Genomic DNA, 12,791 nt, shown 5'->3' on the forward strand with positions numbered 1-12,791 from the left:
AGAATAATAGTCATAAAATTAATCGCTGGGCTGGAAAACAGTATACAGGACAGCAGAGAATCTCTTGCTACAGAGATCAAGGGACTAAGGAACAGTCACGAGGAGCTGAAAAACGCTTTAAATGAAATGCAAAACAAAATGCAAAGCACCACAGCTCGGATGGAAGAGGCAGAGGAGAGAATAGGTGAACTAGAAGATAAAGTTATGGAAAAAGAGGAAGCTGAGAAAAAGAGAGATAAAAATATCCAGGAGTATGAGGGGAAAATTAGAGAACTAAGTGATACACTAAAAAGAAATAATATACGCATAATTGGTATCCCAGAGGAGGAAGAGAGAGGGAAAGGTGCTGAAGGGGTACTTGAAGAAATTATAGCTGAGAACTTCCCTGAACTGGGGAAGGAAAAAGTCATTGAAATCCAAGAGGCACAGAGAACTCCCTTCAGACGTAACTTGAATCGATCTTCTGCACGACATATCATAGTGAAACTGGCAAAATACAAGGATAAAGAGAAAATTCTGAAAGCAGCAAGGGGTAAACGTGCCCTCACATATAAAGGGAGACCTATAAGACTCGTGACTGATCTCTCTTTTGAAACTTGGCAAGCCAGAAAGAATTGGCACGAGATTATCAGGGTGCTAGACAGCAAAAATATGCAGCCGAGATTCCTTTATCCAGCAAGTCTGTCATTTAGAATAGAAGGAGAGATAAAGGTCTTCCCAAACAAACAAAAACTGAAGGAATTTGTCACCACTAAACCAGCCCTACAAGAGATCCTAAGGGGGACCCTGTGAGACAAAGTACCAGACACATCACTACAAGCATAAAACATACAGACATCACAATGACTCTAAACCCGTATCTTTCTATAATAACACTGAATGTAAATGGATTAAATGCGCCAACCAAAAGACATAGGGTATCAGAATGGATAAAAACACAAGACCCATCTATTTGCTGTCTACAAGAGACTCATTTTAGACCTGAGGACACCTTTAGATTCAGAGTGAGGGGATGGAGAACTATTTATCATGCTACTGGAAGCCAAAAGAAAGCTGGAGTAGCCATACTTATATCAGACAAAGTAGACTTTAAATTAAAGGCTGTAACAAGAGATGAAGAAGGACATTATATAATAGTTACAGGGTCTATCCATCAGGAAGAGCTAACAATTATAAATGTCTATGCGCCGAATACCGGAGCCCCCAAATATATAAAAAATTACTCATAAACAGAAGCAACCTTATTGATAAGAATGTGGTAATTGCTGGGGACTTTAACACCCCACTTACAGAAATGGATAGATCATCTAGACACACGGTCAATAAAGAAACAAGGGCCCTGAATGAGACATTGGATCAGATGGACTTGACAGATCTATTTAGAACTCTGCATCCCAAAGCAACAGAATATACTTTCTTCTCGAGTGCACATGGAACATTCTCCAAGATAGATCATATACTGGGTCACAAAACAGCCCTTCATAAGTTTACAAGAATTGAAATTATACCATGCATACTTTCAGACCACAATGCTATGAAGCTTGAAATCAACCACAGGAAAAAGTCTGGAAGACCTCCAAAAGCATGGAGGTTAAAGAACACCCTACTAACGAATGAGTGGGTCAACCAGGCAATTAGAGAAGAAATCAAAAAATATATGGAAACAAACGAAAATGAAAATACAACAATCCAAACGCTTTGGGACGCAGCGAAGGCAGTCCTGAGAGGAAAATACATTGCAATCCAGGCCTATCTCAAGAAACAAGAAAAATCCCAAATACAAAATCTAACAGCACACCTAAAGGAAATAGAAGCAGAACAGCAAAGGCAGCCTAAACCCAGCAGAAGAAGAGAAATAATAAAGATCAGAGCAGAAATAAACAATATAGAATCTAAAAAAACTGTAGAGCAGATCAACGAAACCAAGAGTTGGTTTTTTGAAAAAATAAACAAATTGACAAACCTCTAGCCAGGCTTCTCAAAAAGAAAAGGGAGATGACCCAAATAGATAAAATCATGAATGAAAATGGAATTATTACAACCAATCCCTCAGAGATACAAACAATTATCAGGGAATACTATGAAAAATTATATGCCAACAAATTGGACAACCTGGAAGAAATGGACAAATTCCTGAACACCCACACGCTTCCAAAACTCAATCAGAAGGAAATAGAAAGCTTGAACAGACCCATAACCAGCGAAGAAATTGAATCGGTTATCAAAAATCTCCCAACAAATAAGAGTCCAGGACCAGATGGCTTCCCAGGGGAGTTCTACCAGACGTTTAAAGCAGAGATAATACCTATCCTTCTCAAGCTATTCCAAGAAATAGAAAGGGAAGGAAAACTTCCAGACTCATTCTATGAAGCCAGTATTACTTTGATTCCTAAACCAGACAGAGACCCAGTAAAAAAAGAGAACTACAGGCCAATATCCCTGATGAATATGGATGCAAAAATTCTCAATAAGATACTAGCAAATCGAATTCAACAGCATATAAAAAGAATTATTCACCATGATCAAGTGGGATTCATTCCTGGGATGCAGGGCTGGTTCAATATTCGCAAATCAATCAACGTGATACATCACATTAACAAAAAAAAAGAGAAGAACCATATGATCCTGTCAATCGATGCAGAAAAGGCCTTTGACAAAATCCAGCACCCTTTCTTAATAAAAACCCTTGAGAAAGTCGGGATAGAAGGAACATACTTAAAGATCATAAAAGCCATTTATGAAAAGCCCACAGCTCACATCATCCTCAACGGGGAAAAACTGAGAGCTTTTTCCCTGAGATCAGGAACACGACAGGGATGCCCACTCTCACCGCTGTTGTTTAACATAGTGCTGGAAGTTCTAGCATCAGCAATCAGACAACAAAAGGAAATCAAAGGCATCCAAATTGGCAAAGATGAAGTCAAGCTTTCGCTTTTTGCAGATGACATGATATTGTACATGGAAAATCCGATAGACTCCTCCAAAAGTCTGCTAGAACTGATACATGAATTCAGCAAAGTTGCAGGATACAAAATCAATGTACAGAAATCAGTTGCATTCTTATACACTAACAATGAAGCAACAGAAAGACAAATAAAGAAACTGATCCCATTCACAATTGCACCGAGAAGCATAAAATACCTAGGAATAAATCTAACCAAAGATGTAAAGGATCTGTATGCTGAAAACTATAGAAAGCTTATGAAGGTAATTGAAGAAGATTTAAAGAAATGGAAAGACATTCCCTGCTCATGGATTGGAAAAATAAATATTGTCAAAATGTCAATACTACCCAAAGCTATCTACACATTCAATGCAATCCCAATCAAAATTGCACCAGCATCCTTCTCGAAACCAGAACAAGCAATCCTAAAATTCATATGGAACCACAAAAGGCCCCGAATAGCCAAAGGAATTTTGAAGAAGAAGACCAAAGCAGGAGGCATCACAATCCCAGACTTTAGCCTCTACTACAAACCTGTCATCATCAAGACAGCATGGTATTGGCACAAAAACAGACACACAGACCAATGGAATAGAATAGAAACCCCAGAACTAGACCCACAAACGTATGGCCAACTCATCTTTGACAAAGCAGGAAAGAACATCCAATGGAAAACAGACAGCCTCTTTAACAAATGGTGCTGGGAGAACTGGACAGCAACATGCAGAAGGTTGAAACTAGACCACTTTCTCACACCATTTACAAAAATAAACTCAAAATGGATAAAGGACCTAAATGTGAGACAGGAAACCATCAAAACCTTAGAGGAGAAAGCAGGAATAGACCCCTCTGACCTCAGCCGTAGCAATCTCTTACTCGACACATCCCCAAAGGTAAGGGAATTAAAAGCAAAAGTGAATTACTGGGACCTTATGAAGATAAAAAGCTTCTGCACAGCAAAGGAAACAACCAACACAACTAAAAGGCAACCAACGGAATGGGAAAAGATATTTGCAAATGACATATCGGACAAAGGGCTAGTATCCAAAATCTATAAAGAGCTCACCAAACTCCACACCCGAAAAACAAATAACCCAGTGAAGAAATGCCCAGAAAACATGAATAGACACTTCTCTAAGGAAGCCATCCAGATGGCCAACAGGCCCATGAAAAGATGTTCAGCGTCGCTCCTTCTCAGGGAAATACAAATCAAAACCACACTCAGGTATCACCTCACGCCAGTCAGAGTGGCCAAAATGAACAAATCAGGAGACTATAGATGCTGGCAAGGATGTGGAGAAACGGGAACCCTCTTGCACTGTTGGTGGGAATGCAAATTGGTGCAGCCGCTCTGGAAAGCAGTGTGGAGGTTCCTCAGAAAATTAAAAATAGACCTACCCTATGACCCAGCAATAGCACTGCTAGGAATTTATCCAAGGGATACAGGAGTACTGATGCATAGGGGCACTTGTACCCCAATGTTCATAGCAGCACTCTAAACAATAGCCAAATTATGGAAAGAGCCTAAATGTCCATCAACTGATGAATGGATAAAGAAATTGTGGTATATATACACAATGGAATACTATGTGGCAATGAGAAAAAATGAAATATGGCCTTTGTAGCAAAGTGGATGGAACTGGAGAGTGTAATGCTAAGTGAAATAAGCCATACAGAGAAAGACAGATACCATATGGTTTCACTCTTATGTGGATACTGAGAAACTTAACAGGAACACATGGGGGAGGGGAAGGAAAAAAAAAGAGGTTAGAGTGGGAGAGAGCCCAAGCATAAGTATTTGTTAAAAACTGAGAACAAACTGAGGGTTGATGGGGGGTGGGATGGAGGGGAGGGTGGGTGATGGGTATTGAGGAGGGCACCTTTTGGGATGAGCACTTGGTGTTGTATGGAAACCAATTTGTCAACAAATTTCATATATATATAAAATAAAATAAAATAAAATAAAATAAAATGTGTCAATTAATAAATTGATTAGGTCCATTCAACATATCAAGGATAGTTTCAAACAGTCCAGTGTTATGGTTTCAGCAGGCTCCCTTCCCACCTGATTTGACGTTGACTCAACCACTTCACTAAGAAAGATTTCTAAACTTTGACCATGTTTGAGTGTTTATAAAAGTTTCTGAAAGCATGCAAGACCTCATCCTTGCCTTCAAGAAACTTTCAATATTTGAGGGTAGAAAAAACCCAAACACCAAACAAAGCACAGTGAGACTTCAAGGTCAAGTTTCCTGTGTCAGGAGAAGTCCACTGAGCCGAGGTGATCAGGAAAGCGTCTCAGAGGCATAGCACAAAGAATCTTAAAGGATGACCACATTTCTAGTTCGCAGGCAGAAAGGCGGAGGAAAAAGGGGACAAAAGCAAATGTGCGGGAATAAAGGAGGGGCAGGCATTCCGAGAACAGGGAGAACAACCCTACTGGAGCTTGAGGTTCCTCTACAACAGTGGCCATTTAGTATTTGTGACGATGACAAAGACTGGGTAGAAGATGATGTACCTACATAACCCATCATGTCCATACTCTTACGTAAGGAGGTCTTGGTGACAGCGAAGAATTGGAGTCCATCAGTTACAACCTCAAGATGGTAATAACGAAGCAATTTGTAGAAACAAAACAATGAAAAGATAAAAATCTAAGCAAAATACTCTAAGCATATGAATTAATACCCAATCAACAATCAATTGAAATGCATGACCAACTTAAGACCCCTCTTGTGTTTCTCTGTTAATGGGGCATTGTCTTCAGTTGCTCAAGAGGGAAAGAGGCTCATTGTCAGTCCTCCCCTCCTCATCGTCTTTCCTGCGATCCACTCAGCAGCAGGGGCTCTCAACTCCACCTCCAACGTATGCCAAGCCAGCTAGTTTCTCACCACCTTCTGCCTACTCTCCATTTTCGTTCTTAGCCCCATGCTGCCTTTCCCTTCCCACCAAAATCCCACTTCATTCTTCTCACTGCATCCGGAATGCAATCCAAAAATCCTGAACTGAGCAGTTCACTCCTCTGCTTAAGACAACCCTCTAATCTCCACTGTACTCAAAATGACACATAGAATCTGTAACGTGACCACCAGATGCTGGCAGTCCTGCCTTGTCACCCCTCTAATGCCATCTTTCCTCATTGTTCTTTCAGTAGGTGACCGGGACGGTCTCTTCTCCTGGTTGCTCAAATTAGACCCACGTAGGTTCCGCTTAGAATGCATTTTGTGCTCGCTAGTTTCCTTACCAGTTCTTGGTACGGGTCCAAGTTTGAATAAAGGACTTTTCTCCCCAACAAACCTTTGTTGGCCAATCCTCTAATCTACACTTTGTCCCCTGTGCCATTCCTTCTCATAACACTTAGTCTTTTATTTAACAGCATTTGCCACAAGGTGTAATTACACGTGTACCATTTGTAGCTAAGGTTTGAAACATCCTGAGTATATGGAGCGTGCATGTTGCATCATCACTGTGTACTTGAACCTAATAGCACCTGACACCTAAGGTGTTCAATATGTGTATCCACGATGCCTGAAATAGGGGATTTTTAAGTATCTCCCGGTGTGCTAGACTGCAATATACATTCAAGTCTTCAATAATCTCTACCACCAAATTTAGTATACATATACAAAAAAGGGAAGGGTCACGTCCTCAAGCATAGGAGAAACACTTTGCCTCGTTGATAGCTTCTATGGTGTAGCTTACATTTTGACCTACAAAAGACCCCACACTGGAGATGGGTGCAGTGACAACTATGAGGAAATCAAAACAAAATACAGTGTTTATGGAGTGTAATGTGCCAGGCGTTTTTCCACACGTTTTACAGGCATTACCTATAATCTCACCACTATACTGGACATAGGCGTATACTTCCCCTTTACAAATTGGAAAAGCAAACTCGGAGGTATCATTTGCCTACAATCTAAGATCTGGCTGGTAGAAGAAAGAGATGCGGCCAGGGAATTTAAAAAAATCCACACGTTTGCCCAAGGTAACCTCTGGGAAATCAGAAAATGAGCGGCTTTCATAAGTGCAGCTGCCTAGAGCTTTTCAGAGGAGCTGTCTGTGTGGCGCCGGGGCTTTGGCGCCATCACATCTCCAGGATCTCACTACCAGGAGAAACCCCCATTGTTGGGAAGGGCAAGAACACCCATCCATGGCAACTTAAGGTGTTTTCACCCCTGTCAAGATAGTGCAAACCTCCAATTACTTCATTTGGTACTTCAAGGAACACATCAAAGCACACCTCGTGGGATTTTCAAAAATCACTCTGAGATGAGAAATCAAACAACAAAAGTCATAGCAACACGAAGCAAGTAACACTTTCCAAAACACACCCCCTGAAGGGCCAGGCCACGGAGAGGCTGTGAGCCCACTTTAATGTAGCAGTGCTCTCAGGTGCAGAGCACATAAAACAAAACAAAACAAAATAAAACAAAACAAAACAAAACAAAACAAAACAAAACAACAACAACAACAACAACAACAACAACAACGTTAAAACACACAAGGGATAGAAAACTATCCAAAATGATGAAATGGAAGAATTCCCCTCAGACGAAATTCCAGGAAGAAGTGACCGTTACAGAATTGAACAAAATAGATAAAAGCAGTATAAGAACAAGAATGTAGCATCATAGTCATAAGATGAATCACTGGGCTTCGAAAAAGGCATAGAAGACAACAGAGAGATTATTATTATTTCAGTGATAAAAGAACTAAACCATAGCCATGGTTCATTGAAAAGGCAATGACATAGAGATTGATTTTCATCACTGATACAAAAACAGATAAGCTGGAACCTTGGATGTCCATTACCCAAGTTAGTAGTTATGTGATTGTAGCAAAAGCTAATTCTCAAAAAAACGATTACAAAATGAAAAACAGAAAGCTAAAATATGTCAAGGTTTAAATACCTAGCATGAGCCGTGCAGCTGTATAGTTGTTTAAAATTCTTGGATATCAAATAATATTATGTGATAGCCATTGTAACACGTGCAAAGTTCACCATGTCGACCTTTGCTCTTCTAAATGTCGAGTCATAAGTTATTAGGGCTTATAGAATGTCTGAAAAAATGAATATTAAAAAGTTTTTGAAAGTATATGTTTCTAGTGAGTTTGCTCATGTCAAATGAAGTGTGTTATTTCCAACACCTATTCACGTGCACTCTTATTATGGCTAGAGTCCATAAAAAGTTATTGCACAATTGCAATAAACATGATTATCAGTGCAATCTATTTTTTTAATTCCATTTGTTCATTTATTTGAAATCCAGAATAGAGCATGGAGAATGTACCCTGTATGTTCTGGATTTTCTCCTTGATTCCAAATGTCTTCTTTGGGCTGCTACCATAAAGACAGTAAAACAATATTATCTGTACCATGAACATGTAAAATTTGGCTCACCTCACTAGTATTACAATTTTGCTGTTTAGCGTATGTGTTTACACATACACACGTGTGCACCGGGTGAAGTTAGATGTTTCATACTTCTATCCATATCGTGAGGGATTCAATATGTTTTAAAGAGTTAGATTCCAGTTACCAATTCTAATGTGGGATAACACGCACAGTTCTTGCTTATTTGTCACTTATTGTGCAATTATGAAGTTAACATAGAGCCCAAAGGGTAAATTCTTTTTTAACTACACTTAACTGAACATATATCATTGAAGGTCAAACTTTGGCCTTTCAAAGATGACATGAGACTGAACGCGGAGAACCCAAAAGACTCCATGAAAACGCTGCTAGACCTGATACATGCACTGACCAAACTCACAGGATACAAAATCAGTGTAAAGAAACTGGTTGCATTTCTATATACCAATAGGAAACAACAGAAAGAGAAGTCAAGAAATCAATGCCAGTTACAATTTCATCCAGAACCATAAATACCTAGCAAGAAACCTAACCAGAGATGTAAAAGATCTATACAGTGAAAAGGATAGAAAATGTATGAAAGAAAATGATGAAGACACAACAAAATCAGAAACAAAACAAAACAAAACAATTCATGCCTATAGAGTGGAAGAACGAATACTGTTAAAATGTCAATACTACCAAAAGCAATCTACACATTTAATGCCATACCAATCAAAATTGTACCAACATTCTTCTCCAGACTAGAGCAAGCAATATCAAAATTTGCACGGAACAACCAAACAACCTGAGTAGTGAAAGTTATGTGGAAAAAAGAAAGCCAAAGTGGGAGACAGCCCAGGCTTTCGCCTCTCCTACGAAGCTGTAATCAAGATAGTATGACATTGGCACAAAAACAGGCCCATGAACCAATGAAACAGCATACAGAACCCAGAAGGGGCCCCACAAATGTATGGTGAACTACACTTTGACAAAACTGCAAAGACAATCCAATGGATAGAAGACAGTCTCTTTACAATGGGTGCTGTGAGAACTGAACAGCAACATGATGAGGAATAAACTAGATGACTCTGTTACAACTTGCACGAAAATAAATGCCAAATGGATGAAAGACTTAAATGTGACACAGGAAACCATCAAAACACTAGAGGAGAAAAGAGGAAAAAACCCGTTTGACCTCAACTGCAGCAATTTCTTCCTTGGCATGTCTCAAAAGACAAGGGAATGAAAAGCAAAAATGAATGATCAGGACCTGGTCAGGGTAAAAAACTTCGGCACTGCAAAGGACACAATCGGCAAAATTAAAAGGCAACCGATGGAAGGAGTGAAGATATTTGCGAATGACATATTGGATAAAGGGTTACTATACAAAATGTATAAAGAACTTACCCAAGTCACACCTGGAAAATGTACTACAGTGAAACAATGGGCAGAAGACATCAATAGACACTTTTCCAAAGGAGACATCCAGATGGCCCACAGACACATGAAAGGATGCTCAACATCACTCATCATCAGGAAAATACAAATCAAAGCCACACTGAGATACCACCTCACACTAGTCAGTGTGGCTAAACTGAGCAACTTAGGGAACCACAGATGCTGGTGAGGATATGGAGAAAGAGGAACCCTCTCTCACTGTTGGTGGGAAAGGAAACTGCTGCACCACTGCAAGCATGAAACCTACAGACATCACAAAGACTCTAATCGCATATCTTTCCATAATAACACGGAATTTCAATGGACTAAATGCTCCAACCAAAAAACATAGCGTATCAGAATGGATAGAAAAAACAAAAACAAAAAACAGAACAAGACCCACCTATTTGCTGTCTACAAGAGACTGATTTTAGACATGAGGACACCTTCAGATTGAAAGTGAGGGGATGGAGAACTATCTCTCATGCTACTGGAGGTCAAAAGAAACCTGGAGTAGCCAACTTATATCATACAAAGTAGAGTTGAAATGAAAGGCTGTAACAAGAGATGACGAAGGGCTTTCTACATTAATTTCAGGGTCTCTCCATCAGGAAGAGCTAAAAATTTTAAATGTCTACACACCAAATTCGGAGACACAAAAATATATAACACAATTAATTAAAAACATACAGAACCTTGTTGATACGAATGTCGTAATTGCACGGGACATTAAATTAAACACAGGAAAAAAAAAAAACGGAACATCTCCAAAAGCATGGAGGTCAAAAAACATCCCAGTAACGAATAAATGGGTCAACCAGGCAATTTGAGAAGAAATTAAAAGATATAAGGAAACAAATGAAAATGAAATACAACAATGCAAACCCTTCGGGATGCAGCAAGGGCTGTCCTGACAGGGAACAACAACAACAAAACAAAACACAACAACAAAAACAACAACATCAACAACAACAACAACAACAAACATTGCTATCCAGGCCTATCTCAAGAAACAAGAAAAATCCCCAATACAAAATCTAACAGAACACCTAAAGGAACTAGAAGCAGGACAGCAAAGACACCCCAAAGCGAGCAGAAGAAGAAAAATAATAAAGATCAGAGCAGAAATAAACAATATGGAGTCTCAAGGAAAACAGTAGAGCACATCAATGAAACCAAGAGTGGTGCTTTTGAGAAAATACACAAAATTGATAAACGTCTAGCCTGGCTTCTCAAAAAGAAAAGAGAGGGGAACCAAATAGGTCAAATCACGAATGAAAATGGAATTATTACAAAGAATCCCTCAGCAATTCAAGCATTCATCAGGAAACACTAGAAAATCTTCTATGCCAACAAACTGGACAACCTGGAAGAAATGGACAAATGCCTCCATACCCACACACTTCCAAAGCTCAAACGAGAAGAAATAGAAAATGTGAACGGACCCATAACTAGTGAGGAAATTGAATCAGTTGTCAAAAATCTCCCAATAAATAAGAGTCCTGGTCCAGGTGGCTTCCCTGGCGATTTCTAGCAGACACTTAAAGCAGAGATAACAGGGGCGCCTGGGTGGCACAGATGGTTGAGCGTCCGACTTCAGCCAGCTCATGATCTCGCCGTCCGTGAGTTCAGGCCCCGCATCAGGCTCGGGGCCGATGGCTCGGAGCCTGCAGCCTGGAGCCTGTTTCTGATTCTGTGTCTCTCTCTCTGCCCCTCCCCCGTTCATGCTCTGTCTCTCTCTGTCCCAAAAATAAATAAAAAACGTTGAACAAAAATAAATTTAAAAAAAAGCAGAGATAAGAGCTATCCTTCCCAAGCTGTTCCAATAAATGGAAATGAAAGGAAAACTTCCAGACGCATTTTATGAAGCCAGCATTACACTGATTCCCAAACCAGACAGAGACACAGAAAAAAAGGAGAATTACAGGCCAATATCCCTGATGAATAGGGGTGCAAAAATTCTCAACAAGATACTAGCAAATCACATTCAATAGCATATAGAAAGTATTATTCAACACGGTCAAGTGGGATTCACTCCTGGCCTGTAGGGCTAGTGCCATATTCACAAATCAATCATTGTGCTACATCACATTAATAAAAGAAAAGATAAGAACCCTAGTACACTGTCAATAGATGCAGAAAAATGTATTTGAGAAAATACCGGATCCTTACCTAATACAAACCCTCAAGAAAGTTGGGATAGAAGGAAACTACTTTAAACACCATAAAAGCCATTTATCAGAAGCCCACAGTAAATATCGTCCAAAATGGGGAAAACCTGAGCATTCCCCTTGATCAGGAACAAGGTAGAGATGTCCACTCTCACCCCGGTTGTTAAACATAGTGTTGGAAGTCTTAGCATCAGTAATCAGAGAGTAAATGAAATTAAAGGTATCATCGATTAAGTCAACGATGAAGTCAAACTTCCACTTTTTGCAGATGGCATGACACTATACATGGAATTTCCGACAGACTCCATCAAAAGTCCTCTAGCACTGATACATGAATTTAGCAATGTTGCAGGGTACAAAATCAATGTACAGAAATTGGTTGCGTTTTATACACCAATAATGAAGCAACAGGAAGAGAAATAAAGAAACGGATCCCATTTACAATGCACCAAGAGTCATCAAATACGTAGGAATAAACCTAACCGAAGACGTAAAAGATCTGTATGCTGAAAACTATAGAAGGCTTGTGAAGGAAATTGAAGAAGATACAGAGAAAGCAAAAAATATTCCAGGCTCGTGGTTTGGAAGAATAAATATTGGCGAAATGTCAATACGACCCAACGCAGTCCTCACATTATATGCAGCACCAATCACATTGCACCAGCACACTTCTCCAAGCTGGAACAAGCAATCATAAAATGTGTATGGAAACACAAAAGACCCTGAAGAGCCAAAGTAATACTGAAGAAGAAAACCAAAGTGAGAGGCACCACAATGCCAGACTTTAGCCTCTACCACAAAGCTATAACCATCAAGACAGCATGGTATTGGCACAGAAACAAATACATAGACTTAATGGCATAGAATAGAGACCCCAGAA

The sequence above is a fragment of the Lynx rufus genome, unplaced genomic scaffold (assembly GCF_022079265.1).
Source record: "Lynx rufus isolate CCGP_SWC_20201006 ecotype Redwood Valley unplaced genomic scaffold, mLynRuf1.p SCAF_41, whole genome shotgun sequence".
Lineage (NCBI taxonomy): Eukaryota > Metazoa > Chordata > Mammalia > Carnivora > Felidae > Lynx > Lynx rufus.